The following is a 14,463-nucleotide window of genomic DNA, read 5'->3' as shown; positions in this document are numbered from 1 at the left end:
ATCTTTTATTAGCTCTGGCCTCGAGTGAAACTCGTCATACAGCAAGTTCTAAGGTAATGCTGCACATGGTTTGCAGTGTGAGCCTGGTATCGTGCGGTTGCAACACACGTTCCAAAACATTGATTATTTCCGTTTGTTTTCTGAATATTTGAGAAGCAGACTGAGAGCAAAATGATGTCACTTTTGTGACAGTCTGGCATGAATTTCCCGAATTCTAATTCTTGCAACGCTAAATGCAGGATGTTGTTAAAACGTCTAACTAACTGCTGAAATACGATTGGTTAATTTGTTTCGATATTAAAAACTCATAAATACCGGCAGCAGATATCTCAATTCAGTGCAACATCGCGAACGAAGCTGATTGGCATCACGGACAACCGAATTGCAAAGCTTCAGTGGAACGCAGTTTAGGATTTTTTTCAGGACTATTTGCTAGAAGCAAGGTGACGAAAAGTCACTCAGAAATTGAAAAGAATTTTTCTTAGCGAAGCTACTGGCGAATACTAAAGTGTCGAGAGCGACTGACACTATAAAGCAGTGGTCCCCAAACCGCGGGACGAGTGCGACCAGCGTAATGATTTAATGTGGCTCGCCGAATTGAATAAACTAGTTTAACACTTCAGGATTTTTCCTTTTGTGTTCTAGATTCTGCCAATTGTTACGCCATTATCCCACGGTTAGGCACTTGTATATTCGTTACAACTTAGTTGGGGTTCTCAACCATTCGGTATCTTAATTATATACCGGTATCGGGCCCTTGCGAGCGCTCCCTCCCCTGGACCGCGAATATCCTTCAGCTTCTAATTTTGGCCCGCAGTCAATCAACTTTGGGAATCACTGGCTTAGACCTTTCGATCCTGTTTATGCTCTGTGCTAAGGTCAGGCAATTTGTCACATGCCAAATCAACCTGACATTGCAAAAAGTTCAATAAGCATGAAATTCTATTGGCGGTGCAAAGGAAAGTATATTTCTAACGCTCAACAGGACGCGCCAGAGGCTCTGTGCTATAGCCAGGCAATCTGTCACATGTTCAGTTTTCCTAATCAGCATTTACATACGCTGCATTCTGCTTTCTAAGTATGCTTTATATCCTAATGAACTTTCATATGAGAATAATTCATCACAATATGGAGAGAAAAAAAACACATGCTTTCATGAGTTACATTTATTTATGATACAACGTTTATAGTCATTTTAATATGTAGAAGTATGTTCTTGATCATAATGTTTGATAATATTAATCCCTTTTCCATAATGCTGAGTCCTCGTCCGATTTCTGCTGTTGCTTAAAAATGAAGGTAATCAAATTGGGTTATCCAGTAATATGTGTACCATGTTAGAGTTAGGCCCTAATTTCATTCAGATTTTCCTTATTTCAGTTCTATTACGAATTCGGGGACTGTCTGTGTTAGCCAAGTGAATATACCTCCTGCCCATAGGCTTTCGTCCTTTTACACAAATTGATGTAAAGTAGGCGAACAAAATTAGTTACCTCCATATTGGTACACATACTTCTGAAGTGCCTGGGTTGCGTTTATTTCGGTCATGCCCCCTCTGAGGTATGACTAGATTGCTGATAGAGAAAGACTGGCCATAAAACCTCATGTTAAGATTTATATACCCTTATAGCCTACTCACAGGGGGCTCTGAAAAATGAAATGAACGGTACTTACCAGACAACTTCCTTGAATGCATATTTCATTGCGCTCACATTCCGGAGAGCAGTCTAAAATAACAGAATAGAATCAGATCAAATAAAAAAATGTCTGTTTTAGAATAAACACGTAATAATGAAACATGGATTTATACTTGTTTCATAAGTATTGCCTTGCCTCGAGTTTCTGTCTAGACCGCATTCTCCGAAATACGTGACAAGAATGAATAAAGAGGATTTGGTAGGTTGCCTGGTAAGAATCCATTTGTAATAGATAATGGATCGTATTGGGCTCATTTACACAAACATATTTTATGCCCCAACGCCTAACCCAGGGGTCACCAAACTTTTTTGACCGCGGGCCGGGTATGACTCAAACTGTGTTGAAACGGGCCGGATGAATATTCTTGTCAATGCAATATAATAAATTCACAAAAGTTGGGAAATCCATTCAACAATATATCTTCTACATTTCTGAAGACTTGATTCAAATTCTATCTATATCGCAATCAGGAACATCCTAGGAAAACAAATATGAAAGATTTCAATATCTAAACAACTATCCTGAGTTTAGCTGGTATCAAAACGTTTCTGTCGTGAATTAGGAATTTTCAAAATCCGCTTTTTCGCGCCAAAAAATGTACGCATCATGTCTGCTAAGTACCGTTATGCAGTGTTAGAAAACCCGCTCATAAAAACGACTACGGACTGCTTGCTGTAGCTTACAATTCCATGAAATTTTGACATAATTTAGATAAAATAAACATCTATTATCCGGTATTTGATTTTTTTCATTAGCGCATAAATTTCCCAACATTCGACGCTTTTAAAAATTACGCTCCAGTTATATGTAGTGCAAATTAATGATATTGTCTATGGACACCAATAACTTTTATATGTACGTGTGAATTTCTTTCCTAATTTGATACTTACCAATTTTTATGAAGTTTGCACAATCAGAACATCGTGAAATAGTACTCACAGTGAACCACTGTCAAACTATCATGCACAAAAACTCCAGCGTTTATTTGTGACGATCTTTCGGCGGTGTCAATGACCGTTGCCAGAATAAAATCCAGAAATAGTCTCAATATTCCATAGATGTGACGCACATCGAAATATTAGTGAATGATATGTGTTCTTTTTTCCTATTTATTACAATTCTTATCAAAAAGTAATACAATCCTCATGGAAAAAATTGGCCTGTCGGGTGGTACTAAAGTTCCGATATTTCCGTTATTTCTTGACCGTTTTTTATAAACTTGGTATTGTTTTCTATTTTCACTCGGATCTATCCACTGACGCAGTTTTTATTTATATCGGAGTTAGTGTGACTTGTGAAATTGGAGCAGTTCGCGAGGGATTACAGTACTGTTAGCGCAAAATGCACATTCGATGTTTATTTTAGCACAAGAAACGTAAACAGTTTCGTCGAAAGCACGCGCTACGAGTTTACAAGTGCATTTTTCTCAGAAAACGTTGCGTACCGGTAGAGAATTTTAGCCTATTATGTCACAGCTATTCCTAGACTAATTTTTCCTTACTACTATTAAAACTACAACTCCTAAGGACGCAAATGATGATTGACTTATTTGATTCATACTTAAATTTCCGAATCACAACCAAAAACTAACGAATAGCATTTAAAGTCGCAAAAACGAAATATTGTTTACAACCACGACTGAAAATCTATCAGTGTGAAAAAAGTGTCTGAGCGGAAGCGAAAAGACCTATTAATACGTCACGTTTTTGCATCTTGCTGATTGGTCAATGTTACGAATTAAACAAGGAAGACGATGCACGGGGAAATCTCCCTTGGAAAAATATTTAGCAATTTTTGCGTGTTATTGCGGGCCGGATAAAAGGACGCCGCGGGCCGGATCCGGCCCGCGGGCCGTAGTTTGGTGACCCCTGGCCTAACCTAATCGTCTCCAGGGTAACGCAATTTTGACTACAAAATTAATAGTATTTGGTAGCAAAGTATTTTGTGATTCTGTTTGAAAATCATATTTCCTGCGTTGGAGTTTTGGGATGCTTGAAACAGGTTTGGTTGTTTCGACTCTGAGAATTTAGAATATGGTTCCAGCTTTACTTATCTTTTAGAAAGCAATGAGCAAAACGTAGAATAATGGAGCTTTGTCCTCAAAGTCTTGGACCAATTGAATCATTTTTTGTACAAGGCAATTACTTTCATGTTTTGCCTCGTCTCAAATCGATTTACTCTGCACCACATTCGAAAATATACGTTTGAGTATCGCTTCCTGATTATATACCTACCTTGACCTAGAAACCACCCTGCGCCCTCTACGTTGAGTATCATTATTGAAGCAACAGCCAACACCAGAAACAGAGCCAATATTTTGTTCATCATTTTGACTTGGAAGTTTTTTGACACGAGACAAGTCTATCTAAAACCTTTACCAAAAAATGAAACAGGCAGGTTATTTTAAAGAACGAAAAATAACGATCTCTCTTTGACCCATGGACCATGCGCTTTTTAAATGCTGGCGCATTTGAAGGTAGATTTCGTAGAGCGATACTTAGTTTATTTACTAGATTGTTCCACCTTTCATGCATGTATATTTTTTGCGCTGCCTTTTTTATTTCGATTTTTAAAATTTTCTGCAGCATATGACTTAACAAGAGCACGTACTTTCGAAGTTATTGTTCTCTTTTTTTTTTACCCCGGGAGGGGTTTGCCGAAAACGGCAAACATATGAATACGAACCATATACGTCCCACCTATTTACCTGTAACAATTATCAATTTCTTCTGACTGAATGAGAAACTCGCCACTGATCAACAGAGAATACGCGTCCTATCCTGCAATCCTCTCCCGCGAAATTTGAACCAGGCGTGGCGTCGCATTTAAATAGCCTCCATAAGAAGGCCACGTGAACTCCGAAAACGACCGGTGTGAATCAACCTGACATTGCGAAAAGTTTAGTAATCACGGAATTCGATTGGCGGCGCGAAGGTAAGTATATATATTACTAACGCTCAACACGACGCGCCAGTGATTTTTGCGCATTTTAAATCGCGACCACTCGTCCAATTGAACCTTCTCAATTAAATTGGGCTTCCTGCTGCGAATATTCATGCATTTTCAGTATAAAAAAAATCCTGTCGTGACAGCAGCAGACATCACGTTGATTACAGAAAGAAATCAATATGGAGACAGAGTAGCGCTACCGCGAACTTTCATTATGCGGCGTTTGCCGTTGGAAGGTTCTATGGCCTATGCGATTGTTTCATTATCACAAGCAAAGCTCGCGGCTGACCACGATTCGGACAATTTCTCACTTATATTGTAATGAAAATAGAGGAAGGGCAAAACGTTGGGTAGCAGAATATCTGAGCGAAATAGAAGTTCTACCGTGTGAGCTCAAACCTACATCTTCTACAACATTATTGAATACAAAAGTAAAATAATTTTTGCGTCTAGCATTGTGGACCCCTCCAATTGCTCCGTGGACGACTCCCATCCCCCCTTGGAACCGCTGGGCCATATACAGATAGATATCTATATGAAGTGGAGTATAATGTGAGTTCTAGAAGTCTAAAAGTCATTTGCTGGTCTTCATTAACTTTTATGTTAATTTGGTGGATAAAATCTATAGGGTACCGTTATCTTTGCGCACTTAAACTGAATCCAGGACATTTGCAACCCCGTCAGTTTTTGCTGAAAATGATAGATTGCGGGAAAAAGAGTTACTCGGCTGAGTGAAGGATGGAGAACTCGCGCGTACGTTTTTAGCGAGAACTTCAGATCTAGCGCGGACGCTACTGTACTCAATCCAGCTGTTTAGTCAGTCAGTCAGATGTTTATCGGTTAACCAAACTTAAAAACACTGGATACGAACATAAAATTGGAGGGAAGACATTAAAAAAATGCCTTTCACAGTGAAGGGAAACTCGAGCAAAAATGTTTTGTATTTGTAGCGTACCGGCAGTCTATGTAATAATTATCCAAGTTCAGAATATCTTCCAATATGATCTGACGTCAAGTTTCCTCCCAATATTCACTTCAATTTATACTATTTTGTTCTATTTATTAATTACAATCTTAATACAACCAAATACTCCAATGAAATCAATGAAACGAAAAGCATACAATGAAAATAACAAATACCAGGCAGTACAATATGAGAAAACAATAAAAATTAGAGACGGACCCTGAAATCAAAGACAACTTTCAATAGCAGCCAGAATAATCCCTATAATACGGTACACTAAACCAGCTACTTACAATTTGCAAAATAGGCTGAGAATAACCCATGACGGGCACTTTAAAAAAACCACAAACAATTCCACAGGTGCACAAGATTTGAACAGCACTGTTGATAGCCAATTTCATGAATAAACTAAAAATACAACGCCAAAACAACTGTAATTGCACTGTACCGGTACTAAAACCATAATATCATCCTACTGTCTAGCATCAAAATATCTAACAATCCCAATCTAATAGTCATAAAACCAAGAGTAAACATCTTTGATAACCTACTTGAGACTTAGAGGCACTTTTGCAGATATAAAATACTCTTAAACACTCAAAATCTAACTGAAACAATCACAACTGCACTGCTGCAAACCACAGCATAGGCTAACAGGATACCAAAAAAACAAATCGACAGTGTCAAAGCGCCCTCAGTGTTAAAATACAAAATATAGCAATATTATCACATGACAACATTTAAAAGATAAAACAAGGGTCGTCACATATTCAATAACATTGAAGGAGATGTAAGTGCACTTCAATGCACCCGGGTATTTTTCGTGTGTCTATTTCTTGCCCAAGCCTTATGTATCTAAGTTTGAGCTCACATAGGACAAATTGAGCTCACCTAGTAGAAATTTTATTCCGATCGCATATCCTGCTACCCAACGTTTTGCCCTTTCTCCATTTGGATTGTAGTACAAGTGAGAAATTGCCTACACCGGCATAGCCTTGCTTATGATATGAAAACAATCGAACCGCTCCAGCTGCAAAGGTTTCTTGAATAGAAATTCGCTGTAGTGTTTCACTGACAGCATATTGATTTCTTTCTGTACCTAACGTGATGTTTTCTGCTGTCACGTTAGGTTTTTTGTTTATTCATTCATATTGAAGAGGCATAAATAACCACAACATGAAGTTCAATACGGGCGAGTTGTCGAACGAGCTTCATTCCTCGTGAATTGCTCGGGCAACATACTAGCAAAGGTTCAGTGGAAGGCCTGGCCGCGATTTAAGATGCGTAAAAACCTATGGCGCGTCGTGTTAGGCGTTAGCAATATACCTAACTTCGCACCACCAATTGAATTCCGTGAATTTCACAATGTCAGGTTGATTCACGCCGGTCGTTTTCGGATTTCACGTGGCTTTTTATGAAGGCTTTTCATCTTGCCTGTGGGCACTTCTTGCATACTCCCTAGGGCGGCGACGCCTCGTCTGGTTCGAATTGCGCGGGAGAGGATTGCAGGATAGGCAGTGGCGGCGCGTCAATAGGGCCAACCGGGGCAATGCCCCGGTTGTTTTTTCGGTATAATAAAAAATATTCGAAGAATACCTCAATATCGGTTGCACAGACTGTCTACACTAGCCATATTCTCCCGACATGGTTCATTTTTCGCTCGCAAAGCCTTCGCCGAACGTCGACGGGGCGACGCCGATTTTGCCCCGGTTGCTCATTGTATATCGTATTCTCTCTTTTGTCTTCCACTCGCCGCGTTCGTCTCGTTTGTTTTCTGTTTCTTTTACTAAATCATCGGGGCCGATCGGGGCTAGCCCCGAAATTATGACGACACAATGCCGACGTTTCTTACAACAACGTGTTGACATATTCACGCATTCCTTCTCGTTCATTGGTTGCTTGAAGAGTTGATAGTTTCCTCGCCTTCGTTTTTGTCGCTTGTTTCGCTATTTGAATCAGTTAGAGACCTTTAGTCCATTTGCTTTCGATTTTCCACATTCCTTTTGAGCTCCTCACTTCTTTCCGGCTTCGCATTTCTTAGCCTTATACCTCATAATGAATAAGGTTAATGCACTACTTCGCACTCCGTTTTCGCAGCTGCCGCTGGAACAAAAATTAGAGGTACAACGTCTTGGGCCTTATCAACCAAAAAATTGTTCACTGGAACAATCCCATGACGGAGGAAAGCGTCAGCGTACATTCTGCGCAGAAACTTGGTATAAAAAACACGAATGTTTGTGTTACAGCGAGGACAAAAATGCACTTTTTTGTTTTTATTGCCTACTTTTTGCTACCGCCCGTGACTCACGTTGGTGTAAATTTGGTTTTAGAGATCTTTAAACATCTTTCCGAGCGTGCCAGGGATCATCAATCTTCTATGGAGCATCTGGACAATGCAGTAAAATACCGAACATTCGGAAATGTTAATATTGCAGCACAGTTGGATGAAGGACGCGCGGTTTCTATTCGTCGGCACAACCAAAACGTCGAAAAAAACCGCCATGTTCTCGGTCGATTGATAGATGTTTTGAGGTTCATTGGTTGTCACGAGCTGTCCCTCCGTGGGCACGAGGAACGGGCTGGCTCTTCTAATAGAGGGGTATTTTTGGATATGGTGGAATACACCGCATCCCTAGATACAGTATTGAGAGATCATCTTGATGCCGCAACTGTTTCGAAAGGGACATCTAAGGATATCCAAAATGATTTGCTCGACTCAATGTATAAAATTTATTTACAACATTTGGCTCTGGAAATTGAAAATTGCCAGTTAATTTCGATTCAGTCTGACGAGACAACTGACATCACGTGCGTTTCCCAACTGGCTGTGATTTTTCGGTTTGTGAAAGATGGTAAACCTACCGAGAGATTTCACAGCTTTGTACCAATCGTTAATCGCACAGCTTGCGGGATATCGGCTGTACTGAAAGAAGTGTTACAGCCTTACAACGCGAAGTCAAAATTGATAGCTCAAACTTATGACGGCGCGGCAGTCATGAGTGGGTCGAAACATGGTGTTCAAGTTTATATAAAAGAAGATTTTCCTCATGCGGATTTTTTACATTGTTATGCACACCAATTTAACCTTGTTATTAAAAATATGTGTCTTGATACCCCTCTCGTCAGTATATTTTTTGCAAATGTTTCGGGGTTTTCTTCATTTTTTTCCGTTTCGCCGAAGCGCTCTGACCTCCTTCGCCAGATATGTAGCCGCCGTCTCCCAGCTTGTGCACCAACACGTTGGAACTTCCAATCACGCGTGGTGCAGGGCGTGTCCGAAATTAGGTCTGAGCTCATTGAGTGTTTCAATGGCATTCAGAGCTCTCCGGTTTGGGACGAACGCTCTGTGAGGGAGGCGGCAGGTCTAAAGCGTCTGCTAGAAGATGGTGAGTTTTCATTTTTTCTCCACAATATTCTATCACGTGGATGTATTATACGGCGCATTGCAGATTTGCAGTCAAGGCTAATAGATGGAGCGTCTGTGCAGTCGTGTATTTCAGACTTCTGCGATGCTGTATCTCGTATCCGAGAAACAATAAAATACGACGACACATGGAGTGCTTCTTTACGCCGCGGGCAAACAACGCAGCGTTTGATTTTGTCTGCAAAGGAATGCTGTGACATTCTGGTGAATCAAATAGGCGATCGTCTGCGCACTGAACACCTTGCCGCGTTCTCTTTGATGAACCCCAAAAATTTTTCAAAATTTGCACGTCAATTTCCCATCCATTTGTTGGCTACTGTCTCCAAATTTTACCCCATGATAAACGTGGGTAAATTGGAAAATGAATTGCGATGTATATACACCAATCAATCGTTTTCGAACATCATATCAACTTGTGCGCTCTATGGGTTCCTCATAGATAACACTCTAGGGTGGGTAAATTGGAAAATGAATTACGATGTATATACACCAATCAAACGTTTTTGAACATCATATCAACTTGTGCGCTCTATGGGTTCCTCATAGATAACACTCTAGTAACTACCTTTGCGGCGTCTGCAAAACTTCTGGAGATCATTTTGACGACGCCTATTTCTTCCGCCGACGCAGAGCGAACATTCAGCACGCTGAAGCGTATTAAAACGTATCTCAGAAACACAATGAAGCAAGATAGATTAAATTCCTTGGCTGTTTTATCCATTCACAGAGACGTTATTTCTGGGATGCATAACTTTAATCAGCGCGTAATTGAGCATTTTGCTTCCAAGAAACCGCGGCGTGTTGCATATATGTTCAAGCAGTAGAAGTCTAGCAGCATATATATCTATGAGTGAGCGACGCATGTCCTTATCTTTGCATTAGCTTTCCTTTCTTCATAGTAACGTTTTAAACCTTATTTTAGGTTTTGTCTGCTTTCCCGAAGTTTCTGTTAATATGTCATTGTATTTATCTGGGTAAATATTGCCTTTCCTTTTGAAAGAGGTTTCAAAATAAACTATGTCTATATTTATTAATCCCTTGACTTGGACCGGTTTTAAAGACACTTTCTTATCGTTAAAAATTGTCGCTTTTGCCGATTGGTTGTTACCGATGGAATGGTTTTTATACTCATAAAATGATGGGAGAACTTAAAGCGCTCATCCTGTCCCCGTAGATGGGGGTGACTTGGTCCCGCAGTAGCTTGCCCCGGTTGTCAAAATGACCACGCGCCGCCACTGAAGATAGGACTTATTCAGCCAAAAGAAATTGATTACTGCTACTGGTAAATATGCGGGACGTATATTTTTCGTAGTCATATGTTTATTATGTTTGATACGCTTCCTCCCGGGATAAAATAGGAAAACAATAACTTCGAAAGTACGTGCTTTTGTTAAGTCATTAAGCCATGCAGCAGAGAATTTTAAAACTCTTGGACAAAAATCCCGCGCAAAAATATACATTGGAACAATCTTGTGACGCTCCACGTCTACGAAATCTACCTTTAAAACTGTATGGTCCATAGGTCAAAAAGAATCGTAATATTTTGTTTCAGAACAACAATTTATTTGTCTGTATATTTATTTGTTTCATTTTTCAGTAAAAAGTTTTAGATAAACATGTATTGTTACAAAAAAACTTCATCCAAAGTCAAAATGATGAACAAAATCTTGATATTGACCCTGATGTTGGCTGTTACTTCAGTGATGATACTCCACGTAGATGCTGGTGAGTACATGAGAACGATGCTCAAACGTTTATATTCAAACATTTCTAAAATCTAACCTGTTTCTATTCGGTTACTTTTAGTGTGCGATCCGGCGTGTCAGTATTCTCAGGTATGCAACTGGAATGATGAATGTGTAGATGATCACGCTCCACCGTGTGGAAACGGTCAACCGAACGGTAACTCAAATTGCTGAGTAAGTGCAGTCTATTTCAATTTGCTCGAATCATTTCGTCACTGTTATTGTCGGATTCTATTTTTGTGTAATATCATAAAAGGTAAATCTTGTGCTCTTACGATATCGGTAATTTTCGAAATTATATGTGACCGAAAAAAGTTTACAAAGTTTTCCTTTTTAAATTCGACAGTCAACGTATAAAGGAAGCCTATAGAACCTGATTCACTATCATTTTCAGACTTGAAAATGAATACGGCGCTGGTTTACCATCATGACAAAGCTGCCATCTTGTATTGAACAAATTATCAAAAATAGATTACTTGGAAATAATATCGCTTAAATATTGGATTGTTTCTTGAAATCTCGGAATTTTAATAACATCATTCCCGGATGAAAAAATTGAGTTGAAATCTCGTGGTGGGTTTTCAAAACCATACACCTCAATGATCCTATTAATAACAAATAATTTTGTTTACTTCCCTTCACCAAAAAACAAAATAAGCGTTCCTTTCTCTGATATATCTCGTACTTTAGTTCTTCTTTCATTTTTATTTTCAGCCACTGTAGGGATGATTCATCACTACGTAAGATATATCATCGATCAAGAATATAATTCTACGTAGTTGGATAATATAAATAATAATTATTCAAACATTTCAGTCTTACTTGAAATTTCATTTGTTCATTCTCTTGTACAACAACATCTATAATATTCCAGGAACAATATAATATAACATATTTTTCTCCTCGTATTATTTTTGAAATTGGGTACAAAGGGCATAATTGTTAGAAACTCGCCTTGGGCAGCAGAAAGTCCGGCACGCCCTTGCGCCCAATACTGTGATATCTATTAAAAATGATCGGGATTTTATCGACGGCGAGTACCGCGAGATTTTGCCGAAATTTGAAACTAACAACTGTTACTAAGGATAGATAATTTAGGAAATTGCAATTAAAGACCCAAAAGCAGCAAGTAAATGAAAAAAACAACAACAGGTTTTATAATGCTGCACCTGACCTGCAATAGAACCTCAGGTCGTGGGTTAACAGAACTCGTTTCAGAACATTGTTTGTTTGCGCTCGTCCGTCTGGGAGAAGTTGAAAAGCAGAGCGATGTTTACATTTTGACGATTTTCGACGTCTGACACGAATTTCTCAAATTCTAACTCCTGAAATATAGAGGAATCAGAATACCTACAGACTATAAACACTTATACCAGAGGTGCGAGGGCCCGAGTTTATTCTTTCAAATACCGTCACATAATGCAGTATAACGTTTCTGAAGTGCAAATTTTATCTAGGGCGAGACCACGCCAAGCTCTACTCGGGTTTAACAGTAATTCTGCCACTGAATACATTACTCTTTTCGGCCATTATAATATCAGATTGATCTAAAACAGAAATAAAGCGCAGCTGGCTTGCTAGTCTAAAGCAGCGTTTCCCAAACTGCGTTCCGCGGAACACTAGTTTTGCGAGTGGAAGCTAGTCGTACTTATACCTTATATCTCCTTTCATTTTTATTTTCAGGACCGGCAACATTATTCTTGAACATTATTCAGCACCACGTACCAGATATATCATCAAACATTATAATCATCTACATATTAAAGTGCTTTTAAACGGAATATCATGAATAAATGCAAATCATAGATTCACAGGTTTTTATTTCTTCATATTGGGATGGACTTCTAGGACATTCTCAGAAAGAAGAAAAAAGCGCAAAGAAATGCTATTGACGAAATAGGAAGTAAAGTAATAGATTGTCTGACCTGAGCACCTAGAACGCTTGAGCGGGAGGATTGTTCAACTCGTCTCGCGCCGTTGTTCACGTATTCGCTATCGGTTCGGTAGAAGAGGCGTCTCACAGTGTAACCTTTAAAAATACAGCTTCCAGTGGACTTCTTGATAAACTGCAGATAAGGTCAGGCGGCCATAAAACCCGTTTTACATTCCCGAAATCTATAAATATTTCAAAATTTTCCAGCACCCCATCGTAGAAAGTTTTCCAGTTCTCGTCACGACTAATCCATTCCAAAATCTTCTTTGAATTAAATATAAACCACCGTAAGGTACCGTAAATGGACAGATCCCTGATAAAGCAACCCGCAGAACGACACCTTGTCGAAAAGTATCATCTGCATTATGTGATTGCATTTACGGGAATAAACCACCGTATATTTAAGCAGACACAAGACTTAATTATGTAAGAAAGCACGCCCCTTTGGTATATGTGTTCATAGTCTCTGGATATTTTGATTCTTCCAGATTTCAGAAGGTAGAATTCGAGAAATTCGTGCCAGACGTTGAAAATCATCACAATTATAAACATCGTTTTGCTCTCACTCTGCTCCTCAAGTTCTCCCAGACGGTCGAGCACAAACAAGCAATGTTTTGAAACGAGTGCTGTCCACGACCTGAGGCTCGATTGCAGCCAGTTGCAGCATTTTATAATCGTATTTTTCATATACTTGCCACACGCCTATCAAGCAATTATTGAAATACCTGAACTGACGATCAGGATTCCGCAAAGGAAGTGAACGCCATTAGACGTATTCTGACATCACAGTTACATACCAAGACACCATTATGATTTCACAACCTCCTGGGACCTGGTAAATACTTATTTATCAACCCGGTGTTGCCTTGATTATATTTTGTCTTAGCGGTTAGGATAAGCAGATTCTTAAGACCAGCAAATCAGCTGCGTTTTATTTCTGTTCTGGAGCAATCTGGTATTATAATGGCTGGGAAGAGTAATGTATTTAGGGCAAACCCGAGCGGAGCCTGGCATTTGCAAGACATATCTGCTGTCCACCAGAAATGCAGTAACGTTATTCAGCTTTGTGTAATTGTATTTACGGGAATAAGCTATGGTATATTCAAGCAGACAGACGGCTTATATTAAAAAGCATTCACCTCTGGTATAACTGTTTATAGTCTTCAGGCTTTCTGATTTCGGAAGTTAGAATCCAAGAAATTCGTGCCAGACGTTGAAAATCGCATTGTTTGCATCGACAGTCTGGTATAGGCCGCGAGCCGAGGCCATTTATCTTTCAGTTTCGTAGCGCACATCAGGTAACTACCTGAAAATGATATTAAAATGTTCCTTAGAAATTTAGTAACAAATATTTCCTTGTTCCCACTTCCAAAAGTTGCACGTTTTACAGAAAAGACGCTTTTACTACAATAAATATGTGTTACCATCCGTCCTATTTTCTCTGCTTTTCCGGTATCATGGGCCAATGAACGCAGACTTCTGCACGACGTAGCAGTCAAGTTAGTCAGCTGTAGGTGGGTCCCCAGTGGTCGGATGAATATCAGATGTACTACAACTGCTCGCTTTTGCGTTGAGTAGCCTTTCCATAGTTTTTTTCAGTTACCGGTAATATTAGTTCAGTTATTCTAAGGAGGTGTTGAAAAGTATAGGTAAGATATTAAACACTTGTAGCCTATATCCTTACCATAAATAGCAATTTTAGTTGAGCACTAGCTCATAAGACGTTGTTAAATAGGTACGGTGGGGTAGT

The 14,463-nt window shown here is 39.3% G+C and overlaps 3 long non-coding RNA genes across 3 annotated transcripts in view; 1 reads left to right on the top strand and 2 right to left on the bottom strand.

Annotated features, from left to right (window-relative positions):
• Positions 1-5,755, bottom strand: part of LOC144411889 (uncharacterized) — a 103,571-nt gene extending 97,816 nt beyond the window's left edge. The window contains exon 1 of the long non-coding RNA XR_013468986.1: positions 5,723-5,755. This is a non-coding gene — a long non-coding RNA (uncharacterized LOC144411889). The remainder of the gene's footprint in view (positions 1-5,722) is intronic.
• Positions 1,152-4,616, bottom strand: LOC120334673 (uncharacterized). Its single transcript, XR_005568538.2, has 4 exons — positions 4,406-4,616; positions 3,933-4,070; positions 1,675-1,727; positions 1,152-1,286 (listed from the first exon to the last, which is right to left on the bottom strand). It is a non-coding gene; the product is annotated as an uncharacterized LOC120334673 (long non-coding RNA).
• Positions 5,756-10,627: 4,872 nt separating the features above from the next.
• On the top strand, positions 10,628-11,672 carry LOC144432369 (uncharacterized). Its single transcript, XR_013480558.1, has 3 exons — positions 10,628-10,760; positions 10,842-10,954; positions 11,495-11,672. It is a non-coding gene; the product is annotated as an uncharacterized LOC144432369 (long non-coding RNA).
• The last annotated feature ends 2,791 nt before the right edge of the window (positions 11,673-14,463 follow it).

Source organism: Styela clava, chromosome 15 (genome assembly GCF_964204865.1).
Source record: "Styela clava chromosome 15, kaStyClav1.hap1.2, whole genome shotgun sequence".
NCBI lineage: Eukaryota > Metazoa > Chordata > Ascidiacea > Stolidobranchia > Styelidae > Styela > Styela clava.
The sequence above is the reverse complement of the archived record's forward strand: the minus strand, read 5'-3'. Positions and strand labels throughout refer to the sequence as shown.